At 39.9% G+C, this 27,737-nt stretch overlaps 1 long non-coding RNA gene across 1 annotated transcript in view; it reads left to right on the top strand.

Moving 5' to 3' along the window:
* The first annotated feature begins 1,102 nt into the window (after nt 1-1,102).
* The window catches only part of LOC146894766 (uncharacterized), a 63,551-nt gene continuing 36,916 nt past the window's right edge, over nt 1,103-27,737 (top strand). The window contains exon 1 of the long non-coding RNA XR_015001961.2: nt 1,103-1,275. This is a non-coding gene — a long non-coding RNA (uncharacterized LOC146894766). The remainder of the gene's footprint in view (nt 1,276-27,737) is intronic.

The following is a 27,737-nucleotide window of genomic DNA, read 5'->3' as shown; positions in this document are numbered from 1 at the left end:
CTTTATATCTAACCTTTGTGGTGATAAAGATTTTAACTTATTATCAATGACTTAACAGCTAGCATCCACATATAATTGAACACATGGTATGTTTGTCTTTCTGGGTCTTGGTTACCTCCCTCAGGATATTATTTCTAGTTCTATTCATTTACCTGTGAGTTTCATGAGTTTATTTTTAATCAGTTGCTGAGTAATTCTCCAATATGTAAAGCACCACATTTGCTTTATCTATTCATCTGTTGATGGACTTCTAGGTTGTGGCAAGTTTTTGGTTATTATGAATAGAGCATCAATAAACATGGTTGAACAAGTATTTCTGAAGTAGGGTGAACAGTTCTTTGAGTACAAACCCAAAAGCAGTATAGCAGGATCTTGAGCTAGATCAATTACCAGAATCCTGAGGAACCAAAACTTAATGGCTCTGACCATCAGCAGGTATGTGTTCCCTTTTTTCCACATCCTCACCAGCAAGGGTTATTATTATTATTTTTAAACCGGTATTGCCATTCCAACAGTTGTAAGATAAAATCTCTCAAAGTAATTTGAATATACATTTCCCTGGTGGCTAACGATATTGAACATCTATTTAAGTGCTTTTCAGTCATCTAAGCTTTCACTTTTAAGATTATCTGTTTATATCTGTACCCCATCTTTATTGAATTATTTGTTTTCCTGATACCCAGTTATTTGAGTTCTTTATACATTTCACAAATCAGGTCACTACTGTATATGTAGTTAGTGGTCTAAATCTTTTCCCATTCTTCAATTTTGTCCAAATTATGGTGTCTTTTGCTATGCAAAAACCTTTTAGTTTCAAGAAATGCCATTTATTAAGTATTATTTTCAATGCCTTTACTAATGATATTTGTTCAGAATGTCGTTTCCTGTGCCAATGAGTTCAAGTCTGTTCTCTACTTTGATTTCTAGTAGTTTCATTGTTTGTTGTGATCCAGCTGCCCTCACTTCCCCCTAACTGACAGCGGAACTTCCTTGTGGTCTGTAGTTGACAAGGATGTTTGTGTTCTTTCTGGCCAGTGGTTTTCCACAGAAGCAGTAGAGGTATAAAAGGCTTTAGCTGGGCGGGGGGGAGGGGGAGGTTTGCTGTTCTTCCACCTGAAAAGAAGCCTCCACGTCTCAATCCCACTCCCGCCACCAGTCTCGGCATCCAGGCTGCACTGACACGGCAAGTGGAGGTTCCACCAAGATCTGGAAAATGGGGATACGTGAACGGGGTCACTCCATCTGCTGGCTAAATCGAGGAACGTATTGGGAAAGGTAATGTGTTTTTTTTTCATCCCCAGAGATACTCTGAGGGACATCCTTCAAAAGATTAGCAAGTATAAAGAGGTGGGAGGGTGAATTGAAGATCTCAAAAAGTAACTGAAACTCTTAAAGCAACAAGGCGTGGAAGCAACTAGGAAGACAGGTGAAGATTTTGTACAAACAATAGGTCAAGTCATCACCTGATTTATTACGGGAGGAGGTTTAAATGTTCCAGACTTGGAACAAGTCAGGTCAGATTAAAAGGAGTTTGTTTTTTCATCCCTAGAGACACTCTGAGGGGCACCCTCCAGAAGACTGGCCAGTAAGGAAGTAATAAAGAGGAGGCAGGAGGGTGAATTGAAGGCCTCAGAAAGATAGAATATGTACAGATGTTTGTTAGTATGTTGATTGTGTTGTCGTTTGTGTTCTGGACTGAAGAAAGACATTTGATTCTAGGAACTGCTAAGAAAAGTATTTTGACTTTAAAATATGGGCCTAAAGATTTGATGCTTTGGAAAAGAGGTTCTGCTTTTGTCTCCACAGAGGATGAGAACCTATAGATTCATTGCAAATTTATGTGGTTTGATTCACCAAGACCCCCTTAAATGTTGATGAAATACCCCCAAAACTACAGCACTCCTGCTCAGCAGGAAGTAGCCAGACAGGTTGATGATGCCCAAATTCCCTAAAAGATTAAATGGGGCCCCTTCAATAGTTCTGGAGCAGAAAACCTGTTTCCCTGAGTTCTGCTCCACTCCATGCAGCATTTTGGACCCAGAGACAGTATGTCTGGGGCCAGAAGGCAGCTGGAACAGAGCTTTGATAGGTGGCTGTGGCGAAAGGCATGTTGCCCTGGCCCAGTCGGTGCCCAGCCTGGGGGAGGGGCACCACGGCAGTGTCAGGAGTATGGCAACAAGTGCTGCACCATAGAAGATTGCTAGAAGAGAAACCTTGGAATCACCGCAGCTCTAGCTGCTGTTATTGCTATCTCTGCCACTGCAAACATTGCTGCCAGAATTGCTCTTTCCTAGACTGTGCAGATGGCTGAGACTGTCAACCAGCCGGCTGAAAAAGAGTCAGCAATGCTTTGGACATTCAAAATGATCTTAATGGACATATTCAATTGGGCATATTGACCTTGAATCAACAAGTAACTCTGATTCAGGAGCAAGTGGACTATCTTTGGACTTTTTAATGGCTAACATGTTCTAGCTTTTATCATGTTATGTACGTTACTCCTGGCACTGTATTGCATGCTTCTGCTACTGTTATGGAACTCAACCATCATATGAGAGGGGTTTGGAATACTGCTTTTGTTAATTTTAATACCCAGTTAGTACATGCTAGATGGTTGCCGCATTGGTCTGGCTTGTTGGCACTGTCAGTCCTGGGGATACTTGGTGTAGGGCTATGTGTCTGGGTAGCCACAGATGGGCAATAGTTTGGGGGTAGGATGCCACCCAAAACAGGGAATATTAGAGGGCTATTCCCTATGACAGGCAAGGTATTCCACCTCAAGTAACAAGACAGGGACCGCTTATTTTATAAAATAAAACGGGGGGAGTTGTTGTGATCTAGCTGCCCTCACTCCCCATGACTGACAGCAGAGCTTTCTTGTGGCCTGTAATTGACAACAATGTTTGTGTTCCTTCTGGCCAGTGGTTTTCCACAGAAACAGTAGAGGTATAAAAGGCTTTAGCTGGGGGAAAAGTGCTGTTCTTCCACCTGAAAAGAAGCCTCTGTGTCTCAATCCCAGCACCCACGCCAGTCTCGCCATCCAAGCTTCACTGGCGCGGCAATTGCCTCTGGTTTTATATTGGGGTGATGGATTCATTTAAAACTGAGTTTTGTTCTGGGTGATAAGGATGAGTATATTTGCATTCCTCTACATGTAGCCATCCAGCTTGACCAGCAACATTTGTTGAAGAAGCTAAGTTTTTTTCAAATTATATTTCTGGCTTTATCAAAAATATGGTGTCCACAGTTGTGTGGATTTATGTCTGTGTATTTAATTCAACTCCATTGATCAAAGTGTCTGTGTTTGTGCCAATACGTGCTATTTTTATTATTATATTAAGATAGGTTATGCTGATACATATAGCATTTCTTTTATTATACAGGAATAGTTTAGCAATCCTGGGTTTTTTATGTTCCAATATTAAGCTGAAAATAAAGATTTGTTCTTCCACACTTGGGAAAAAGTAGTTAACTTCTAAGTATCCAGGGCTTCTAATTGTCATTGAGAGCCAGTCAGACATTAGAATGATTGTCAGTGTCTGGAATTATGTTTCTTCGTTTAAAACTTGGATACATAAAATGTGTTGGTCCCAGCAAAACAGTTCAGTGTCCTTGCTTTTTTGGGAAATAACAGTCTATGGGAAGAATCAGATAGAAATGTAAGGTGCAGTGTCTGGGAGCTCTAGGAGAGAGACTTCTAAGCCAGGAAGAAATGTTTGTGTCCATGCTCCTCAAATCTACAGGGAATTCTGTTCCTAATAATTACGAGGACCCGGAATACTATCAAGAAAATCCAGAAGTTTCTGGTGACAAGCTGGAAAAGGCAGAAGAGGCTTTGAGATGCCCTGGATGGAGTCATGTGATTTAGACACCAAGAGCATTCTCCTACAAGAACCAGGAAGCAAATGATATGCCAATTGTGAAAGCACATCATTTAGGAGAGGAGGCAAGACATTCTGCCATTTTTATAGAGGCCACTGGAAGAATGCAATGGTACTTAAAGGACAGTGACAGCCAATGAGTTCATGAAAGCATGACTTTGTGCTCCAAGATCACAGTAAATACTCAGTGAGGGCTTGTTAAATGCCTAGCCCTGTGCTAGACACAACAGGTACACAAAACATGTGTCCTTTGCTTTATTGATCAAGAGCAGGGACAACAGATTAAACAGATTATTAAATAAGTGATCAGAGGACAGGAAATGATTCCTTGAGAAAATAATGCTAGAACATAAGCAGAAAAATTAATAGGTATCAGGGAAATGTGAAAGGAAGGATGTGTTAGAAATAAAAAGAGAAGTGACTAAAGACATCCTTGGACTAATTAATTGAAGCAGAGTTGGTAATGGATTTGAGTGAGGCCAAGGAAGATCATGGATTGTTTGAAGATCATTGCCTGAGCGTATAGAAGCACCATGTGCCGAGTTGAGGACAGGGAAGAACTGCCACAGGATAGATAAGATGTACACTGTGAGATACTAAGGTAAGTAATCTTTGATATAAAGGAGGATATTAGGTGGGTTGTACGGTCTAAAACGTAGGAGTCCAGGAATGAGAGGTTAACTTTAGAATTGGTCAAAGTAAGACCAGGCTGAAGAACGGGGGTGGGGAGCACAGAACAATTAGAAGAAAAGAAATCATTTCAAGGGGACCCAGTCAATTTGACCAATGAATATAGAGATGACAGGATGTGTGACTTTTGCCTATAAAGACTCCTCTAGGCCCCACTCCACTCTGTCCCCGAGAAGCACTTCTCCTATAATAGCATGGTAAACAGATCTACTAATGATGATAAGACGACTCGGTATGTACACTGTATAAGACCACGGTCGCTAGCTGTGATTATCTGCTAAGGACGTTTTAAAATGTGACTAGTGTGGCTGACAAAGTTTTCACTTCCTTTTTTATGACATTGCAGTTAGATGTTAGTAGTTGCATGGTGCAGGTAGTGGCTACTATATCAGCTAAAGCAGCTCTAGGCCCTAGTTGCCATTCATGGGGTTATATTCATAACAGCAAAGAGAAAGGGAACATTACAGACAAATCTCTAGCAAAGGAGCATCCAAACAAAGCTTTCTCCAGATGACAGACCTAAGAAAATTCCGTCTGTCTTTGTTTGGAGAAGTGGAATCTGAAAACCAGTGACTGCTGGGACCCCCGTGGCAGTATTGGGACCCGAGCCGCCAGAGAAAGTCAGACAGCAAAAAGAAATGAAAGGGAGAGGTGACAGTAGCACCTAGCAGTGGCGACTGGTTCCCACGGGTCCCACTGTCTGGACATGTCCCTTGGTTGGACTCTGAGAATCTCAAATGGTAGATCATGAATCCAGTGAGATCCTGTGGAGGGGGGATTGTGACAGACGTTCAGAACTGCAACTGAAACCACTTTCTGCAGCAGATGATTCGTGCCTGGAAGGAAAGAAGCAAAGTTAGTTCTCATTGTTTGGGACAATGGTGCTCCATAAAGTCACCCTGATCACTGAATTAGCAACTACTCTGCTGTAACTCCTAGAAGTACAGATCTATGGAATCATCTTCACTGTACACATGTACACTGTAAAGATTTGCCACTCGAATTGGTATAATAAAAGTCTGATTGGCCAGAAACCAGGCAGGAAGGAAGGAAGACTGACCAAACTAAGGGTAATAGGAAGAAGGAGGGGGAGTCAGAGGAGACGCCAGCAAGCTGCTGGGAGAAGAAGACATGGAAGTGAGGCAAGAAACCACTTATATTTCATAAGCTAACTCTTATCTTTATATAAGATAAAGTTTATATAAGATAAAGATAAGTTTATATCTTATATATAAGAGTTAGCTTATAAACCTGAGATATCGGCCAAACATTTATAAATAATATTAAGCCTATGAGTGATTATTTGAGAGCGGCTGTAGAACACAGGAAAACTTCTGTTCACAGTACAGAGTCACTGGCCACAACATACTCATCGACTGATCCATGGGTAATCTAGTTTTATGAGAATTTCTGATTAAGGACACATTATCGACTAAATATTGGTGATGGACTAATATTGAATTTATAGCTAATTGCACTGTAACTCTTGCCTTAGCAAAGCTTCCTAGCATGTGTATTATTACTGTAAAACATGTCACAGTCACGATACTCTCAAGAAAAGAAATTACCAAGTGTTTGCTGATTTAAACCCTATATGAACACTAAATACAAATTGGTTATCACATAAACAGAGCAGAAGGTTTGTGTGATAATTTACTTTCCCCATATACACAAATGGCTCAATGAAGATGCTTGAATTTAGCATAAGGCTCTGATGAGAAGTGTTAAACCAATTAGTTTTGCTGATACACACAACTTTCACTCTGCCATTCTGACCAAATCAGTGAAACAGTAAATAAGTATTTTGGGTCAACTATTTACCCAGAAATAGTGTTAAAAAAAATAGACTAAAAATAAGTTACTGAATTCCAATACCTCAAACTCACCACATTTGGCTCTACAGGAAGTAAAGTCATTTTCTTTTTCACCCACAAGAAGAAACATTTCTCCAAGAGACACTTCAACCAACTGTATAAGCTTCCACATAAGTCTCAGGCTCGTGCCTTCTTTCTCAGCACAGAAATTGAAAACAGAATAAAAACCACAGAACTGTGAATATTACAGGCCTAAATTGAATCTTAAAATAGAAAAGGAAATGAGACAAAGCTAAATCATCAGCACAGAGCTGTGTCTAGAATAGGTTTAGTTTTTTAATAGGACAGTTTTTCAAAAATGCACTCAGTAATTATTTTTGAGAATTGACCATGTTTCAGGTCCTGCACTATACTGGGTGCTCATAATACAATAATGACTATCACCATCTTGACTTTGTCTGGTTACAGGAGGATACCAATAGGTAAAAAACATATATGTTCTGCCCTCTCTTAGAATGCATTTCCTCCAGCTGGGGCAATGAGCCTGTGGGGAAGAGAGTTTGCTATGCATAAAAGAGGACCTGAGTTCAAATCCCCAGTACCCATATAAATAGCGAATCATGACCCTGTGGTGTGGGAAGTCTTTCTGTATATTTGTTGCTTTTATTGGTTAATGAATAAATCTGTTTTGGCCAGTGGTTAAGCAGAATAGGGCAAGCTGAGAGTTCCGAGCAGATAGAGGAGGAGAGAGAGTAGGCAAACTGAGGGAGAAGCCTTGTAGTCTCTGCCAGAGGCAAATGTGCTTGAACTTTACCCAGTAAGCCACAGCCATGTAGCAATTCACAGATTAATAGAAATGGGTTAGTTTAGGTTGTAAGAGGTAGCTATCAATATTCTTAAGCTATTGAACAGTGTCTTAATCAATACAGTTTTGTGTAATTATTTGGGGTCTTGGGAAGCTGGGAATGAACAAGCGTCCTCCAGCTCCAACCCTAGGCACACATAATCCCAACCTTGGGAGTCAGAAATAGGTGGATCCTAGAAGCTTGCTTACCTGGAGAGTCAGAGAACCAATGAGAGACCCTGTCTCAAAAGATTAATATGCAAGAAGATATCAGACATCTTTTTCTGGCCTCCATAATCATATGAATAATTTATGCACACTCCCTCATGTACATGGGTACACACATCATCCATTCATTCACATGCCACACAACACACATGCACATATAATTACCACTCACATACACCACAAAGAACACAGATTCTAAAGCACATAGCTACTGGCATTTTGAAGCATTCTTTGGTGAAGGTGGCTGCCCTCTCTTTAACAGTACTCCTACACCTTCACACACCCGTTCCCCCATTAGTGACAATATAGATGTCCATCAGCAAAAAAATGAACTTTGAAAATGTGGACCTATACATATTCATCCATAAAGAAGAATGAGAGTATGTAATTTTCAGAAAAATAGATATAACTGGAGAACATTGTGACAAATGAGATAGGTCAGTGTTTTCTGATGTGAAACCTCTATTTTGTAGATAACTAAATAATAACAAATATTGCATGAATGTAGAAGCAAACCTAGGAAAAGGAAGTGAACTCATGTGGGGGGAAGGGAAGATTGAGTATGGGGATGCATAAGGTCAGAGCACATGATACATTTGAGTGAAAGTGTCTATAAAACCCATCAGTATGTACAATGAGTATATGAAACGCTTAAAAGAGAGACCTAGATTTGATTATTCACTACTTGGGAATGGTAAATATTTGAGAAGGTACATGTTAGCTTAATTTGCACATTATAGAGTATATACATATCATGAAACATTTCACAATACCTCATAAATATGTATAATTTTGTGCAACTGTTAAATTTAAATTAAGAAAGTAGAAAATCTTAAAAATAAATTAAATCTAAAATAATCATCACATAAACATTACAGAAACAAAAGTTCCCACATTGTAAAATGCCTTTCATCATCCATAGGAAGCAACAAGCTCAAGGATGGTATTAGTAGCTAAGCGCCATCTCCTGAGTCTCCCATTTTGCATGAGACTCCCAGACAAGCAGGCAAAGTTAGGCATAGAAGAGACAAGAATCCTTCAAAGTTCAAAATGCTAAAGTAATGACAACGTATATCTCTAGGATACATATTTACTTAAGAGCAAAAGACATTAGTAAATAGCTTTCTGTGCTTCAGACACAATTATAGATACTGGGAATACTAAATAAAAGAAATCAAAATTCCTATTCTACTCTCCATCAGTAATTTCTACCCAACAGCCGATGGACCAGATGCACCCTGAATAGCAATGAATGACACAACTCAAAATAACAAACTTTCTTAAATCATTTAGAGCTTCTTTTGCGCCTTGTCTTTGTATGCAGGTCCTTAGCATCTGTAATGCTAAAATTAGTGATTTCCTCATTGATGTGATCAAATGACCACTCTTTCAAGAACACCCTGTATTCAGAATATCTCTTGCACATTCAGTTCTAATTCTACTGTGAAAAAGAAGTCAGCATTTTAAGGAAACCAAGAGCCACTGTTTAATGAAACACAAAGCTAGGTTCTCTCTCCAGGAATAACATGTTATTAGGAATGGCATCTCCCTGTTGACGATAAAACACAGTTAGGTTAAACTATCTTTCCATAACCAACCATTCTCTCAGCATAGCTTAAAGCATCAAATGTCAAAGAGTTAATATTAATTCATAGAGATACTAGTGGGGGTGTAAATTTTCTCTTCGAGGAGCCAGTGGTCAGAGACCCACAGTAGGGGGACATCAATAAGTATTGAGCTATCATGTGTTCAGATGTACTATCTGAAAAGAGTACTTCTTTCTCATTTTTTAAAAAGCACGCATTTACACACCATTTCTTAAAGGTGGCTTTATAAAAATCTTAAAAGGAATTTAAGGAAGAGCTAGCAAGATAGCTTAACAGGTAAAGCTGCTGACCACCAAGCCTGACACTCTTCATTCTATCCCCATGACCCACAGGGTAGAAGAAAAGAATCAGCATTTACAATTGTCTTCTGACCTCCACAATTATGCCATGATATGAACATCAGCAGATATGCAAAAAGTTAAGAAAAAATGTAGCTCCTTTTATTGCAAATAATAACGTGAAATAAGCATTGTTGGTATTGCATAATTTGGGTCAAGTAAAATCTGAGCCACTGTATTGGATAAAATAATGAAGAGACTATTGAAATCAAAGTAGAAAGCTTTCCAACTAGAGCAAAGGAAATGAGGAACTGAGTTATAATCTCTGTGTCCAGACAGAAGGTAATCAAAATGTGCAATTTGCTATATATTGAATATGTTCACATGGTAAAGCTCTAGTTCCCGGTGTAATAATGTTGAACCTTAGGGAAGCAATTAGGTTGTGAAGATGGGGCCCTTGTCAATAGAATCTGTGGCCTTGTATGCCACTTTCACTAGGTTACTGTAATAACACTGTGAACAATGTGGTTTAAACCACAGTTACTCATTTTTCACAATGTTGGTGTCTAAGAAGTAGATCAATGTGTCAGTTCAGCTCCTGCTTCTTCTGGTTTAGAGATGGACATCTCTCCCCGGTGATCTTACACAGTGGAGTTCCCTCTCTCCTATCTGTCCTCATATGGACACTACGTGTGTTCACAAGGTACTACTATCACGACCTAATCACCTCCCAGCTATCTGAGTTCCAAACTCCATTGCAATGAGAATAAGGCTTCGGTCTAGGAATCATGGGGTAAACAAATGTGAAATCATAATGCTTTGCAAGGGACTCCAAGAAACAGGTATTTCTGCCTTTGACATGTAAGAATACAAAAAGAAGGCAACTATTACAAGCAAAATAAATCAACTGCCTCTTGAACTTGGACTTCATAGTCTCCAGTTATTGTACTATGCAACAGAATCTATGTCTGTGCTGAGATGTACCACAAACTGGGCTTTGGATAGTGGCCAAGAGTCAGAGAGTTTTTGTCTTAAAGACTTAGGAGGAACCAGGTTCTGCCAAACTAAAAGAAATCATCTTACATTCTGCAGATCAAGAATAATAAAAAGATGTGATAAGGATAGCATAGATCAACCACTAAAACCAAGCAAATACTTACTCTGGAAAATTTGGGAAAGGGATAAGGAAGCAGAGAGCTACAGAACTACATAACCCAGTTAACAGAGAATGTGAGACCAGCACTGGCGGCTGTTGGCAGCAGCCCCTTCCTGCCTACAAATCTCAGTGGTGTTGGAAAAAAAATCATTGAGGCAAACTTGAAATGTGCAAAAGGAAAGCCACAACCATCAACATCAACTCCCTCTCCACGTGGCAACACAAACAGTCTTCAAGCCAAAATGACATTGCTCTTATTTCTTCCACAGAGGAGAATGGCCCATCATCTTCATGAGAAATTCTTAAGGCTTCTGGGAGATGTCCTATGGCACATACCCACTGTGAACAGAAGTCCAAAGCATTTAACACTAAAATTTCTCACCAAGATCCAGTCATTAGGAGCTAGCATGGATTAAGAGTGTACTAAGAGCTATTCTGAGTACTTAATATTGTTAATATTTCTATTACTCCTCCCCTCCCCCCACTGCTGCGGGCCCTTTGTCTCCTGAGTCCTGGGAAGACCAGCTAGCCCAAGATTGTCCCCTAGTTTTCACGTAAACACAGAAACGCATCCATGCACGTGCGCACCCGCACACACACACACACACACACACACACACACACACACACACACACTGTAAGAAGGCCACTTGTTTGTTTCCCAGCTGCCCAGACTCCTGAAATAATCACACAGAAATCATATTATTTAAATCACTGCTTGGCCCATTAGCTCTAGCTTCTTATTTGCTAACTCTTACATCCTAATTTAACCCATCTCCATTAATCTGTCCATCACCATGAGGTCGTGGCCTACCAGCAAAGTTTTAGCACACCTGTCTCCGGTAGTGGCTCCATGGCTTCTCTGTTTCTGCCTCCTTTCTCCCAGCATTCAGTTTAGTTTTCCCCACCTAGCTAAGTTCTGCCTAGCTATAAGTCCAAATAAGTTTTTTTTTATTAATCAGTGGTATTCACAGCATACAGAGAGGAATCCCATATCACCTCCTGTTTCTGTTTAAATAAAAAAGGAAGGATTTATCGTTAACAGTAAAATTACATATAACAAAACAGGTATCAAGCAAGAATTGTAGTTACAATATTTATATCTACTTTATTTTTTATCATAACTAAAGAAAACTATAACTACCAATTCTTCAACTCCATCAAAGACTCCAGAAGGATATAATATTACCTAAATAAACAATAAGTTCATTGTAAGAAATTTCCAAATATCTAGAATTGACAGAGACATCTCGCTGCCTGAACAGTCAACCAAATTTCATCCATCTCCAACCTTTAGGCCCATAGTATCCAGCAGACTTTTCCATGTAGTAGGAAATTTCAAAGACAGTTCTACATATATTCACAGTTTGTCAGTCACTTTCTTCTGTGTCCTGCAGAATGTCTGATAGACTCTTTCATGAAGCAGGAACCCCAAAAGATTGTCTCACCTTTAGGCAAGTTCAACAGTCATTTCTTTGTGGTCCTGTATGTCAAGTTCACATAGCATACCATCAAACAGTCCAGGCAAGAGCAGTTTCTTGCCCAAATGGCTAACAAACTCCATACAGTGCCTCTTCGATGACTATCACCCTCTTGAAACAATTGGTGCTGCCATAAACAGAGGTGTCTCATTGTCATGAAAAGTCCTAAGTTATTAAAACTTTTTAAATGCCGTATTCTGAAGGTCTCTGAAAGATTTGAAGAATTCCTATCCATCTGAAATGTATCTCTATATATCTAGAAAATCCAACTAACGTGACTACAAGTTTGATTATTATACATGATTATCTATTAACCTAATTATACATTACATTTTTAAATGAAATGGACAAATACAATGTCTTAATAATGAGCAGAAATATACATATAACAAAATTAACCTTAAATTTGTATCAATAAACCAAGATTCATACCAATGCAAAGTAGTCATTTCTATAGCATATCCCTCTTTAAATGTAATCAAACATTTATAAACAATATTTGGGAATATAAGTGTAGTTCTCTTCAAACTATTTCCTGCTATTTGCTGGGCAAAGTAATTTTTGGGGAGTGTTCACAGCAACCTTTCAGGGGGTCCATCAAACCATGTTTGTCTGGAATGATTTCACAGGTTCTGATCCTCTGTGGAAACAAAAGAAGAAATTTTTTCAAAGCAATATATTTTTAGACCCAAATTTTGAAAACAATATACCTTTAAAGTATATATGTTGTTTATTTAACTTCTTCACAGTCAAAAAATTCAAAGAAAACACAATAATATACATAATCTGTAGTTTACAGTTGAAAAATATCTATAGGCTTGGCAGAGAAAAGGAAAAAGAATAAAGTCATTTAAAAAAAAGAGAGTAGTTGGGTGTGGTAGCACACACCTTTAATCCTAACAACTGGGAGACAGAGGCAGGCAGATCTCTGTGAGTTCAAGGACAGTCTGGTCTATAGAGTGAGTTCCAGGACAGTCAAAGATACATAGAGAAATCCTGTCTCAAGAAGTCAAAAATTAAAAATAAAAATAAAAGAAAGGTTTTAAAATGAAGTCATGTAAAGATGAAAAATACACAGAGTCTGGATCCTGTATGTTATTGTCTTGTCTTTAAATTGGTTGATGACTGAGGAAGGAGCAAAAACTGCTAAAAGATATTTGATTTTCAATGCTGCTGAATTAATCCAACATATATATTTTTAAAATACCTTGACTTCAAAATTGAAGTCAAAAGGTATGTTATTTTGGAGAAAAAGTTTTGCTTTTCTTTCCACAGGAAATGAAAGGCTGTGAATTCATTCTGAGCTAAGAAAAATCAGGTTTGATCAAGGAAGAATCCCTGAAGAATCTCCAATAGGAGCTGATGGTCCAGATGATCTAACATTTCAGAGAACCTCTGTTGAAGTTTTCTCTGAGTTCTACATCCAGAACAGTTCCAAGACTGCTGACTGAGATAATCAAACCTCACAGAATTTTCCAGTTGAGATTTGACCATAATCTTAAATTTTCTGTAGGTCCCCATAAGATTATCAGTGCCCCTAATTAGCAAAAAGTAGCCTGGAAAATTACACCCACATTCCCAAAAATGGATTTTGTGTGTTTGCCTTTCTTTAGAACATTGGATACAAGCTTTTATGGATAATGGTCAGGAGAAAAGCTACCAAAGGAGATTTGATTCGGAGTTCTTGATTTTTTAAGGGGGGAAAGTGTTGTGGGACAATGGTCTTTAATCCTGTCACTTGCATTATTTTTAATTAAACACTGATTGGCCAGTAGCCAGGCAGAAAGCAGAGGTGGCGCTACAAGAGCAGGAAAATTCTGGGAAGAGGAAAGATGCAGCATGCAGTCATCACCCAGACACAGAGGAAGCAAGACATAAATGTCTGGCTGACAAAGGTACCAAATCACATGGCTAACACAGATAAGAATAATGGGTTAATGTAAGATGTAAGCATTAATTAATAAGAAGCCTGAGCTACTGGGGCAACCAGTTTATGATTAATGTTGACCTCTGTGTGTTTATTTGGGATTAAACAGCTGTGGGATCTGGTGGGACAGAAACCTGTCAACACACACACACAGTGGTTTTTTTCCCTCTGTATGTTGTGAATATATGTTATTACTATTAGTTAAGTTAGTAAAGCTTCTCTGGGCCTATAACAGGGAGGAATATAGCCAGGCTGGAAGTAATATAGAAAGAAAGTAGGTGGAGTCAGGGAGATACCATGTAGCTGCCAAAGGAGACAGATGCCTTGGAACCTTACCAGTAAACTATGAGCCTTATGGTAAAATACAAAATAATGGAAATGGGTTAATTTAAGGTGTAAGAGCTAGCTAGAAATGTGCTTAAGTTATTGGCCAAACAGTATTGTAATTAATATAGTTTCTGTATGATTATTTCGGGTGTGTGCAGTGGGAATGAACAAGCAGCCTCCATCTACACACACACACACACACACACACACACACCTCTATATGTGTGCTCACACTTGGGCACACACAAAAGCACACATTTAGAAAATTTTGGGAACTAGAGCCATATACATGAGAGTAATTTGAAAGGTAACAAATAAGCATACTGTCACTTCATCCAGACCTGCACTCTCTCATTTAAAGACAAATTAAATTAAGACAAAGAGACAAAGTCCTGCTTTTCTTCTTTGTATATCATAGATTCAATTTATACAAAACTGGAGAAACACATGATTTCCTCGGCCTTTTCTTCACTTAAAACGGCAAGTTCAGAAGAGCCGAGGCTGGAAAGCACTCTGGGCTGCCATGCAAATGAGAAGAGCAAGCTTCGTATTTGGCAGCATCATGTCCCTGTGAAGTGGAATTTTTTTTTTCTTTTCAAAGCATCATTGAAAGATTGCAAGAGATGTAAGTGTGTAGTCAGCAAATTGTGTTCCACTCATGTTTTCTCAGAAGACAGGGACTTAAAACCTCATAACATTGAATCACCACAGTTGAAATTTCCACAGCTTCCCTTCCAGCTGCTCTGAACTGCAGCTGATATGAAACCTCAGAGCATAGCAGCAGCCATTGACTTCCCTCCACAGAGCTTTGGAGATGTAACAGCTGCAACATTCTCCCTCCTCTTATGCTCTCTAAAGGGCAAAGAAGCCATAGAAAAGTGGCAAAGCAGAATGCACTATTGAACACTAACACACAGCTGCAGATTCTGCAGCCTACACAACAGCTCAGCATCCTTCATAAACATATTGTTGTTTGTGTAAAATGAGCAGGATTATCTGGGCATTGTTGACAGAAATTCAGGTAAAACACTAGGGGCCATCCTGCTTTATTTACAGCAGGATCTATGTATGGCATAAAGTGTAGACTAAAATACTGCCTTGCAAAAAAGAGGCTGATGTGGTGATAGAGAAGCATACTTGTAACCTTGGGTACAACTGAATTTAATTTGCCTATTTATTCTGAAAGGCCTTGATATGCCTGCCAGTGTCCTGGGCACTGGAACTCACATGTTTTCTGAAACCCACAGAAGGGAAGGTAGAAAGAAGCAAGGAGCTTGTCTGTATTTGATTGCAATAGCTGAAGAGGAAAGAACTCTCTACTGCCTCACTGGGGTGCAACATGCTAAGGGGACAAACAAAGACTATGAGATCGTATGACACAATGCATGATGGTTCCCAAAGAGATCAGAGTGAATCAGAAGATCTTCATGGGTACTAGAGTTCTCCCAGAGAACTGTTGACGGTGGCTTTTGAGAGGTAGACAGCAGACTGACAATAAATGGGTCTCACAGCTAGAGGAGCAGATGTTAAAATTGTGAGTATTGAAAATGATCCGAAGCTGTGGGGTGGAAGGGTGTGTGATGGTTAAATGTTGCTGACAGAATGTAGAATCATCAGGAAACGCCCCTAGGCATATCAGGATGTTTCCAAGAAGGCTTAACTGAGGAGTAGACGGCCGCAGCAAGCATGGACAGCACTACTGCATGGACTTTAACTGAGGAGCAGACGGCCACCACAAGCATGGACAGCACCACTGCATGGTTGGGACCCTGAACTCAATGAGAAGTGCAGCAAAGTGTGCTGAGCACCAGCACTCAGCCTTTTCTGCCTGACTGGAGGTGCAATGTGACCAACCAGCTCTCACTCCTGATACCATGCCCACCTGGCTACATTGGGCCAAAATCCAAGTCAAAAGAGCCTTGCTTCCTTAAGCTGCCTTTGCTTTTATCAGGTATTTCACCACACCAGTGAGAAATGTAACCAATACGGGATGTCAAAGAGAGTGAGCTGGAGAGACCCAAAAGGGAATGTTCAAAATGTTGAGGAGTGTCCTGGAGAAAGCGTGTATTTCAAAGACACCCAGACCCCGTTGCTGGAGGTATTTCCAGAAAGAGTCCAAGGCTTAACGGAGCTCACCCTTCAGTGGAAGTCCTCCTCAGTTCTTGATCTTGAACACTCTTGGAAAGAGCAGCAATTGCACTCTCAGAAAGCAGGATGGGGCAGAAGATAATTATGACTGTGATAACTTGAGATAGGATAAACAACTTGAGTATTATTAATAATAAAACATTCTTGGAGGAAAGGATGTGGATGGAGATGAGGATCCCTTTTAATACGCTACTGATAAAGATAGTTCAACAGGCATCAGAAGACAGTTGAATACTGTTGTGTGAAAATTCTGAGACCAATGTCTAAAAATGTTACTTGCTTCTCTTGCCTTGTGAAAACTGATAACTAGAGGCATTGATCCTTTTCAGGGGATTCCTAGCCAAGATTTCATGCCATCTTGAATTACAAAACAACCTATTTGAAACCAGAAGGATATAACAACAAAATATACCAAATGATTAAGATATAACGTCCTCTTTACTTGACAAAAACAGAACAGAATAAAACATCTTTTTTTAATGCCTAATTAGGGTAGAGGTGTAACTCAGCTGGAAGAGTCCTTGCCTAGCATGAACAAAGAGCTGACTGAGTTCAATATTAGTACTGAATGAAGTGCAAGGCAGTACATACCTGTGGTTCTAGTACAGGCTCATATTTGAATGCTTGGTCCCTAATTAATACACTGTTTTGAAATGTATTAGGAGGTGTGGAATTATTGAAGGTGTGTTATTGGGGGGTGGTTTTTGAGGCTTTAAAAATTCACACCAGGTCCAGTCTTTCTTTATCTGCCTGCAACTTAGAAGTAAGGTGTACTCTCTCAGCTACTGCTTTGGTATCAGACCTGCCTGCCCCTGCCATGATCCCCATCATTATGACCAAAGACTCAAGATCTGAACTGTAAGCAAGCTCGCATTTAGAAGCTTTCTTCTGTATGTTGCCTTGGTCATGGTGTCTCTTCACAGCAGCAGAACATGACTGAGACCCATGCCATCTCAGAACTTGGGAGACGGAAGTAGAAGGACTTGAAGTATCAGGGCTACCTGGTGAGTTTGAGACCCTCTTGGGGCAGAGATCTCCTGTTTAGCAACAAGAGCAGCACCTAATTAGTGGATCTTTTCTTGATGGTGATCCTTATCATTTTATTGACATGAATATTGACATGCCCAGCATGCAGTTCTCTTTTAAGTGCATTTCTTGTGAAGTCACCCACTAGAGTCTCCTCTGTTCTCTGCTACCAGAGGAATTTCTCTCCATGTCAAAGCCTCTCATTAAAAACCTTTAATAGCTTCCCACGGTGTAATAAAGTGAATTTGCATGCTAATGGCATGGAAGAATCTGATAAATCTACCCCATGTATCTTTAAAGTGAAACTATGGAATTCAGCTTAGCATATCTACTTTTCTCCCCTAAAGCATAGCTGAACCTAACATTGGTCCTCAATTTTGTTTGATTCTGTCTATCTGTGCCCTCACCTTCTGAGGCTCTATTTTAATGTCACTGACCCCCAAGTGAGCAAGTTTAAAGGCTGCCTCCTCTCTCGTCTCTTAGAGATGCTCACTTATACTCCTTGCTATATTTTATTAAAATATCATACAGCAGAAGGCACATGAAATGGCCAGCACATCCTTGTCATTTTTGTGAGACAATGTGGAAAAACAAACTTTCCGTATCCATCTGTTTCTGTATTACTATACTCCAGTTAGTGAAGTGGAAGCAAAAACTCTCAGTCATAGATTTTCAGAATACTCTTTATGAAACTCCTGTTTTTTTGTCTTCCCTTACAGTATCCCCTGAGAGCAGTTGTAGACTTCGTAAGTTTAGAGACTGGGCTTTCGTAATCTTTGCATCCCCCAAACTGTCTAATGTCTAATCCATATAGCTTGTGCTTGTGAACATTTATTAGTTGCTACCAATGTATGGTCAAACACAAAGAGCAACTCTAAACAATGCTGAAAGCTGATTATGGTTGGAGAGGCAGACACAGGCCAATGCACGGGGAATGCAGTGGACCAAGAAATATAAAGCTCTATCTGAAAGGCCAGTGCCTCCTTTGGGAACATAGCAAACTTGCTGTGGACGTCAACATGGCATTTGAGCATGGAATTGGAAAGGCTACAGAGTGGTTTTGCAATATGGTGTTTATAAACATTGCCAATTTTTTATGCTTGCTATTTTTAAGAATACATTCTTACAACTGGGAGGTAGAAGCACACACCTTTAATCCCAGCACTCAGGAGACAGAGACAGGCAGATCTCTGGGTGAGTTTGATGCCAGCCTGGTCTACAAGAGCTAGTTCCCGGACAGTTAGGGCTGTTACACAGAGAAACCTTGTCTTGAAACAAACAAACAAAAACAAAAAAAGAAAAGAAAAAAGAAAGAATCCATTCTTACCTACTATCTAACTGAACCAGAAGACAACAGAGAAACAGCTGGAAGAGATACAGAGGATTCTATTAATAAAGTTCATATCAGAAGGAATAAACATTCAGTCCATGTCACACTCTGAGCAATTGTAAACTTAAAGTCTAGTTTTCCGAATGAGAATCTCAAGGCCCTTCATTTTGACAGGAGTCTGTTGTTAAATGCCCACTTCTATCATCTGTGTACCACAGGACTTCTCAGACATCAAGATGAAAGCTGAGGAAGAGGGTGGCTTACCAGAACCTACTCCAGGTACACCAATCAGACATCCTTCGGGGCTCTTGCTATTGTTGAAAGAGTCTCTGAAGATATTCACACTTAACATGTTAAACATGCAATATAGCATAGAAGACAGAGAACAGGATAGTTTCAAAATGCCCTGTCATGGAGCAATCAGCAATACAGGGTTTGTTTATAGAAGATATCATGGAGCCTGTCAGACAGAAAGAGAAAGCAGAAAATACCATGAGGTTAGGTTGACCCTGTAGAAGAGAGACCTGGGCAGTGTTTACTGCAGACAGATGAAATAGATGAGATTATGTAAAAAGAAACAAGATTATAGGCTCAGGATCTGCATCTCACAGATGGTATTAGTAATGGGCTTCCTGAGGAAGAGAAAGCACTGTGGTCATACTCTTGACCTTTGACCTCCAGTTGCTTTTACTTGATGAAGCTACACCTTGTTATATGGGTGTAGTAGGTGCTTATTTAGTGATTTCTGGTTGCCCTGGCATCCAGTTGGAATACTAGTTCAACTATCTCTTACCAAAACAGCTCTATCACCCTAGACAGGTCTGTGGTACTGCACTCTTCTGTCTGAAGAACTAGGAATTGTTGCAGGCAATGTTTTCCCCAGGATTTTGAGAAATTAAAAACGTTTGTATCCTAGCACCAACACAAGACCAGGTCAGATAAGGGACACACAGGTTTCTGCCAGTATTATCAAGTTTCCTACAAGAGTTACCTTTTGGTCTTACATAGATATAAGTTGGAAATAAGCTAGTTACTGAAGAAAAGAATTGACCATTAAAGGCACACTTCTCTTCGTGTCCTATCACAGTTGCCCTGGTGCTGGAATCCCGGTTAGAATGGTGGACCTCAAGATCAAAATCAATAAGGTTGTCTTCCCCAAGCAGAGCATAACACCTTGCATTCCAAGCAATTCTGTTGTTTTTTTTTTCATATCCCCTTCAGGGCTACCTGTATTTTGTCTTAGTGCTTGATGTATTACTACATGAGAAGAAATACTACAATCTTCCATAAACACTGCCTAGGTTTTCACATTTTTCTATAATTTAGTAAGCAAGTACCATCATAGTAATAACAGTAGTTACAAAGCATTAAATGTTCCCAGTGCTAACTAAACGATATTTATGACTATGTGCAAGGTAGACATTATCTCTACAGGACACAAAGAAGAACATAAGCACCAAATGTGTATTCAAGTTCTCCCATAGAGAACGGGAACATTTCAAATATTTCAAAATATCTCTATTTTTTTCAGAAGGGCAATAAAAGAACATTGGAATGATCAGATGAATGGGAGGGTTGCTCTGACTGTGATTGTAAACACCGGAAACATTTCATTTACATTCTACTGCATGTTCCCTATATGCTTCCGCTCACCCCTGTGATGCATTTGGAGCCCATTCTGTGATCTATTGAACTTTTGCTTGTCTGTGTCTATATCTGTCTCTATATGACAGTTTGGGAACGAGAGGAGGACCTCAGTTTTAGTCACTTTTCACTTAATCTGGAGCTGTTTTTCAGTCATTCTAGCTCTTTGCTCCCACTCCTCTGGATTCCGGGCACAAGAAGGTCCAAATTCTGATCCAATTTTCATAAAACAAGTATCCTTACTCACTGAGCCCTCTCCAAGGTCCTTCCTTTAAATTCTGAGAGAGCGTCTACCCAGTCTCCACAATTACTCTCTGGAACTCCTAGTCAAAGCAGTTTAGGACTTGGGCATCAAAATCATTGACCCAAACTAAGGTAAGTCTTGGTTCTGCCCCTGGCTCAGGGTTTTTACTTCTCCAATGCATATACGCTGAATATTTTAGAGGGCTTTGTGGCTCATTCTGAGACTTAAACAGACATGGGTTTTTATAAGGAAATAGTTCCAACTCAACAAAAACAGGGCAACTTACAAGGAAATATATGAGACTTTCCCACTCATCAATTTGAGATAGCTTCAATAGGTAAGATGAATATATATTTATTTTTGCCCTAATGACAACTTAAGAAGAGAAGTTGGGAAGTTGAGAGATTTCGGGGCATTTATCACTCACTTGGGATACTGTGCTATGTCTAGGACCTACAACACAGTGGCATTTATCACTCACCTGGGATACTGTGCTATGTCTAGGACCTACAACACAGTGGCATTTATCACTCACCAGGGATACTGTGCTATGTCTAGGACCTACAACACAGTGGCATTTGTCACTCACCTGGGATAATGTGCTATGTCCAGGACCTACAACACAGTGGCATTTGTCACTCACCCGTGATACTGTGCTATGTCCAGGACCTACAACACAGTGGCTTTATTAAAGCTCTTCATCGTTGCAATGCTTCCCTGAACCGTGCTCCCTGTGGCAGGCACTTTCCTCTAGTCCTAATTGGACAAGTTTTCAGTCTTTGAATGAGAAAGAGTGTGAGTGTCCCTAGCACTCCAGGCTTCTCAGCAGTACTGCCTAGCTTGGAAGGTTGATCTACCACCATGCTGTGGATGCAGTGGCCTGTGAGGTCTCAGCAGCACCCTGGTGCCTGATCAAGCAAAGTGGAGAAAGAAAGACAAGCCACTGTTTCTCTCAACTTGCAAGACTGAAACGGAGGAATCAAATGGTTCATATGTATTGAGCACCTGCTACATGAAGCCCATTATGTACTGGAAAAAAATATTACTGCTGTGCAGTGAGCAAGTGGAACACACTTGCCTTTCCTAATAGTGAGTTGGCACCCCAGAACGGAGATAAATCTCTCAAAAAGTCAGCATCATTTCTCACATGACTTCCACAATGTAGGCATTTTTGTGGGAAGAATGATGCTGGTTATTTAAAGTTCTTTTGCTTTTTAATGATATGTATTCCAAACTCAGCCAACTATTCCATCTGCTTTTCAACTAGCAAACAAAACAGGAGAAACTTTATGAATAATTTGTATCAGACTAACACCAGGTAAGGAATACTCTATATTGTTTTCATCCTAAACACTGTTTTCAAAACCAGACTCATGTGTAGAATGTGTGCTCTGCGTGTCCTACACACTGTTGCAAGGTCAGACCCCTGTAGAATGTGTGTGCTCTGTGTGTCCTACACACTGTTGCAAGGTCAGACTCCTGTAGAATGTGTGTGCTCTACACGTTTTCAGGGTTAGATTCAGGAACCAGATCTCCATCCAGACATTTCCCGATAAAATGTTTGACAGAAAATACTTTGTCACTTTTTGCTGTCATGTGCTTTTGTTGCAGCATCATGTTTCTCTAGAACTAATGGCTTTTTTCTTTGCCACACACTTGCAAGCAACTGCTATTAAATATTCTGCTTGAAATATCAGAGATTCAGACTTCCGAGTTTCAAGGCAATGTAACCTAGGAAGTAGAAAAGGGTTAGGACAAGAATGGATATACAAACTCACTGGTTTTGAGCAGCACGGCTTGTGGTGGAAAACAAGTCAAAAGATTTTGGCAAAGCATAACTGAATAATTTTAGCGAATCAGTTTTAGGTCTTTAGGAATGAGCCTGTGAAAATAACAAAATGGGTGATGTGTGTGTAGGGGGACTCTGAGAGGAGCAAAACCAAAGGAGTGGAGTTCAATCAAGAGGCAAGTTTCTGTGAACTGTGAGCCAGGGACAATAGAAAGCACAGGCAGACATAAGATTCACAAACATCAAAGAAGGTTTAGGCTTGCATCTCAACATTTAAATTAGGTGATCTCAAACAAAGAGCGAAACCATACATTGAGGACCAAGTGTTGTAAATTAGGTCGGTATGATAAGTAACTAGGCTAGCTCAAGAGTAACAGGAATACTTTAATGGTGAAAGAGAAAAAACTTACACTATAAGAATGGGAGTTCTGAAATTCGATAGGTCCAAAGGGCACTGTGAAAAGAGGGCACGCACCTGCATCCCCCGGTTTTTCTACCTGGGCTCCAGATGGCCACACCCTAACTAAATATGATTGGTTGATAGAGTTTCCCCATCATCTCCCCCTTTTGTCTAAACAAGATCGATCCAAACCCAATACAACTATATACAATAGGAACAGATACCAAATATAAAATTACAAACAGTAAACAATATTAAGCAAGGAACATATGACAAAAGTTTTACTAAACATTCTATTTCAAGGAGTCTAAATAATGTATTGAAATTAAGTTTGGCTAAATCATGAGGAAAGTAACTTCAATTATCTGATATTCAACTCCATCAAAGATCTGAGAAGGGAAGCAATATTACTTGAGTAAACAGAAAGTACAATCGAGAAACTTCCAAATTATGCAATAAATGACAGAGACAACTGACTACCTGGGCAATCACTCAAAATCTCATTTGCAGTGTTGAAGCAACCAACTTTGGATAAGGCCTAATGTAACTAACATACCATTTTCAAAGGCAAGAAACTTTTCAAAACTATCTTACCCTGTCTTGGCAGGATATGACAGTCCTGTTTTATCCATTTACGGATACTCTGTATTTCTGTCAGTGGTTGAGGTAAGAGAATGAGGTGTGGTGGAGCAAGACTTATCTATCTAATAAAGAGAGACAAATTTGAGCTAGGTTATTGAGTTCTCTATCTAGATACAGTAAGAAAAGAAGACAAATTTAATACAGTGGTTTTAGTAAAGAAGAGAAGTTGGTTTAGGAAACTGACCCAGGGGGTAAAGTACTTGCCACCCAAGAATGAAAACCTTAGTTCAGATTTCTCAGGAGTCACCCAGAGTTACAGACGATAACACAAGTTTGTGGTCATGTGCAGTTTTTCTCCAAGTACTCAGAGCAGACTGTGTGAGCACTCAGTCAGAAAGCTATCTGCAAACCAGAGGATGCTCCCTTACCAGACAGCTTCCCAGCCTTCACTACAGGGGAAAATAAATTATGTTCCTTTGTTTTCTTCTCTCATATGGCACATCCCAAATGCAGTTTCTCCTCCCTCCACACTCCCAACCTCCCGCTTGCTCCAGATCCTCTCCTTTATTCTCCTTCCCGAAAGGCCTCCCAGGGATATCAACCAAACACAGCGTAACAAGACACGATAAGACTCGGCACTGACACTCTTATCAAAGCTGGATTTTTAAACATATCCAGTGTGTGGCATGTTATTATAGAATCCTAATAAGGCCATAGATGCTGGTGCAAGGTCCTAATGGCAGAGACATTCTTATTCTTGTTCATCATCATGATTGGATATGGAATTCAAACCATTGGCACTCTTGGGAGGGATTTACTTGTAGGATTAATTAAAGTGAGAAGACCCACTCAAATGTGGTTAGCCTCTTCCAGTGGCAACCCAGATAAAAAGAGATGGAAAAGGGAAACTTTGCTTTTGCCTAACTGCCTTCACTCTTGAACACAAGTTCATCTGTTCCATTGCTGCCCTGCAGTGTTGCGTCACTGATGTGGTGGTTTGAATGAGAATGACCCCCCCCCCCCCGCCCAGTCACATATATTTGAATGGTGGGTTCCCAGGTGGTGGAAGTGTTTGGGAAGGATTAGGAAGGGTGACCTGATTGGAGAAAATGCACCACAGATCATGTTTATAGATTAGATGGAAACTCTCAGCTGCTTCTCCATTACCTGCCTGCCTGCTGCCATGCACCCTGCATGGGTGGTCATGGATTCACCTTCTGAAACTATGTCCCAGTAAACTTTTTCTTCATAAGTTGCATTGGTCGTGGTTTCTCTACACAGCAATAAAAAAGCAACTAAGGCACATGGTACTGGAACAAGCTTCTTAAGGCTTCTATTGGAGGCTAGAGTCCTCCAGGTCTTTAATACTAGACCATGACTGCTGGAACAACCATCCTTGTGGAATCAGAAACTACTAGATTTCAGACTCTTTAAAGTGAAACAGCCATTGTTGGGCTACGGGTACAATGTCCTATAAGCCATTCTAGTAAATTCCCTTTTAATAGCTGACCATCCCATCTAGTCTTCTAGAGAACTCTGACTAATGCAGGTGGGTAATGAGATGGGAAAGGGAAGTATAGAACAACAAATGCCTTTTTAAAGAAAACCAGTAGTTTAATCAGTTAGGAGGGATGGGAAAGAATGAAATCCAGCATCTGTAGAACTTTGTTCAACCTTCAAAGATAGCACATGACCTTGAGTGTCCTACATATTTCAACTTGGTGCCTGGGTAACTTCCTCATCTACATGGACTTATAAAACTTTTTCCTAGAGTGTGAAAAGAAACTCCTGGAAAGTAGTAGATCTGAGGTGTGGAGCTTTTGTGTGAACGTTGACATAAGAATTTAAGCTAGGTATTTCAACAATCCAGCTGTATGTCTGTATTATTTTACAAGGAATAATGAAAATAGAGATATATGGAGTATATGTTCTGAAGAAGAAGAAGAAAAGGTATGGAAATTGTCAGTCAATTGCCATGCATGATAGAACCATAGGGATGAGGCTCCTTTCGCTGTAAGTGCTGAGGTGGAATGCTGTAATCTTTTGTCAAAAATCAGTGTGTGCAAGGAAGCTGAGAGGTATCAAATTTGCCTTTAGACGGAAACAATGGCAGATCTGTGAGAAATTTGAAATTGCATAATTTTCCATTTTTCCAAGATTGGTTTGACACACGTGACAGTTTTTGAAAATATCAGCCCTTCTGTTTGACTTTCCCACTGCCAATGATATGGACTCAATTATTCCTTCTTCCAAACTGGCCAGAAGAGCTCAAGCAGAACCCAGAGATATGCCTTTTATACTCCTGGAAGAAAGCAACTGCAATTGTTGAATGTGACCTTTGGAAACAGTTGCTCTGCCTTCTAAGGATCATGATTGATTTCCCACATCAGCATAGGTGGGAGCCAATTGCCCAAGAGCAGAGATTGATGGGCTATCAAAATGCAACTGCTTTTCTGAAGAGAGCCTGCAGCTGAGCATCACAGGTGCGGATAAAGTGGCTGCTTCTTCTGTGCCCCTAAGGTGACGGTGCAAATGTGTTCCTCCTGTGCAACGTGATAATGAATCTCAGTAGTATGGTAGCTTCCTGTCAAAGTTCAGAACAATTCTTAGCAATGTCCACTTGTTCTGTAATTCTATGTTAGCTCTCATAATATGCACCTTCCCTAGAAAAATATTATCTTTCTCTTAGAAAGGGACATATCCAAAGGTCTTGCAGAACAGCAATAAGTAAGGTTTAATATCAAGGAAGGGCTGACCAACGATTTTTGGTTCATTTATGTGGAGTTTGAAATTATTGTGACAACACACTGGAAAATGTTCTGAAGTTAATGAATTGCACTTTGTACATAGTCGGAGGAACATTTTGGTCCTGCAATCTTACTACAGACGGTCCCTGGGGTCCTAACTAGGAGAGCTGGACATACAAGGAGCAATCTCTAGATGGAAGGCAGAATGCTATTATACCAGCAAATGACACTGTGCTGAAACAAATGTTCCACCTATAGAAGTCTGGATGCGAGCTCTGTGCTTCCTCTTTTAGCTGAAAATAGCAATGTTTGCAGATCTGAGGCATCCTTGGAATGCCTAGCCAGTTTCAGAGTGAGATATAAAAATGAGTGTGGTCCAGCCAACCTCAGGGACCTGCTGCCTGTGCCATCGCACTTGTCTATATGGGGAATGTGAGTCAAACTCCGGTCATTGTGCTCCCAAGGAAGGCACTTGGCTGACTAAATCGTCTTCTCTGCTCCAAACTGCCTTCTCTACTCCAAGTTTTGAATTTGCTTAAGAAATCTGTTAAATTTTTATGTGCATTTCCATGTTGAGTCAACTTAAAATATAATCATACATTTTCATCTCTTTGAACTTCCATTGTCCTTTATTATTCATGTAATAGCACATCCTCTTTGAACTTAGAAGGCTCTCCACAATGGCGTTGCAAGAGAAAGAGCTAGTAAAAATTTGAGCTTATGATAGGAATTAATTATTTTGGAATGGAAATCAGGGTTCAAAATGATAACATTTTAAAAATCAACATATATGGTTAACCAGGCCCAAACTGCTATTCAATAATTCTAAAATGGTGTGAATTCAAGCAGGCCACTGGTTCAAGGAGAGGCAAATTGCAGCCTGCAGAGCCTGATGATGTTCTTGGCTTAGATCAAGACTCAGGCTGTGGTGGAGCTGAGAAGCAGTCTTGAATAACTGGAAGTAGCTCAGGTCACAGCTGTAGTCTCTGTAAGAAACTGGAGTGTCCACCCACAAACCTGTGCCCAAGCAGTGTAGAGCAACCATGATGGAGATGAGGGAATTTCTAAGACATGACCTAAGAACCTGCATTGTGGGTTTAACCTAGGATGCTGTTAGCAAGAACAATCTTGAAGCTTTACCTTTGTATTTAGATGAAATTGGCTCTAAAAATCATGCAGAGGACAATGGAATGGATACATTTGTCATGACTTGTGCAAAATGATTGATATCTATATGACCCATGATTTGCACCAAAGTTTGAAGCACATTCTTCACAGGGATTCAGAAAAACCTGATGATTTTATATGGATTGGTAGAAAACCACCATGAGGAAGTGTTTATATCAAGAGCCAAGGCATCCTGGAAACCAGTTCATTGTATAAAAGAACCACAACAATGAATTGTGCCTTTTATCAAGATTTAGAAATGGTGCCTAGGAAGACAGTAGGAGAACCACATGCAGAGTGCCCTATCACTTATATCTAAAGGGACAGGTTCTGAGTAAGAACATCAGTGACAGGTGTTTCTGTGGACTAGCCCAGCAAAGGAAACCATTGCCCTGGATTGCCATGATAAATGTCATCTATGTAAAGA

Source organism: Myodes glareolus, chromosome 4 (assembly GCF_982192425.1).
Source record: "Myodes glareolus chromosome 4, mMyoGla1.1, whole genome shotgun sequence".
Lineage (NCBI taxonomy): Eukaryota > Metazoa > Chordata > Mammalia > Rodentia > Cricetidae > Myodes > Myodes glareolus.
Note: the sequence above shows the minus strand (reverse complement) of the source record. Positions and strands in the feature narration are given on the sequence as shown.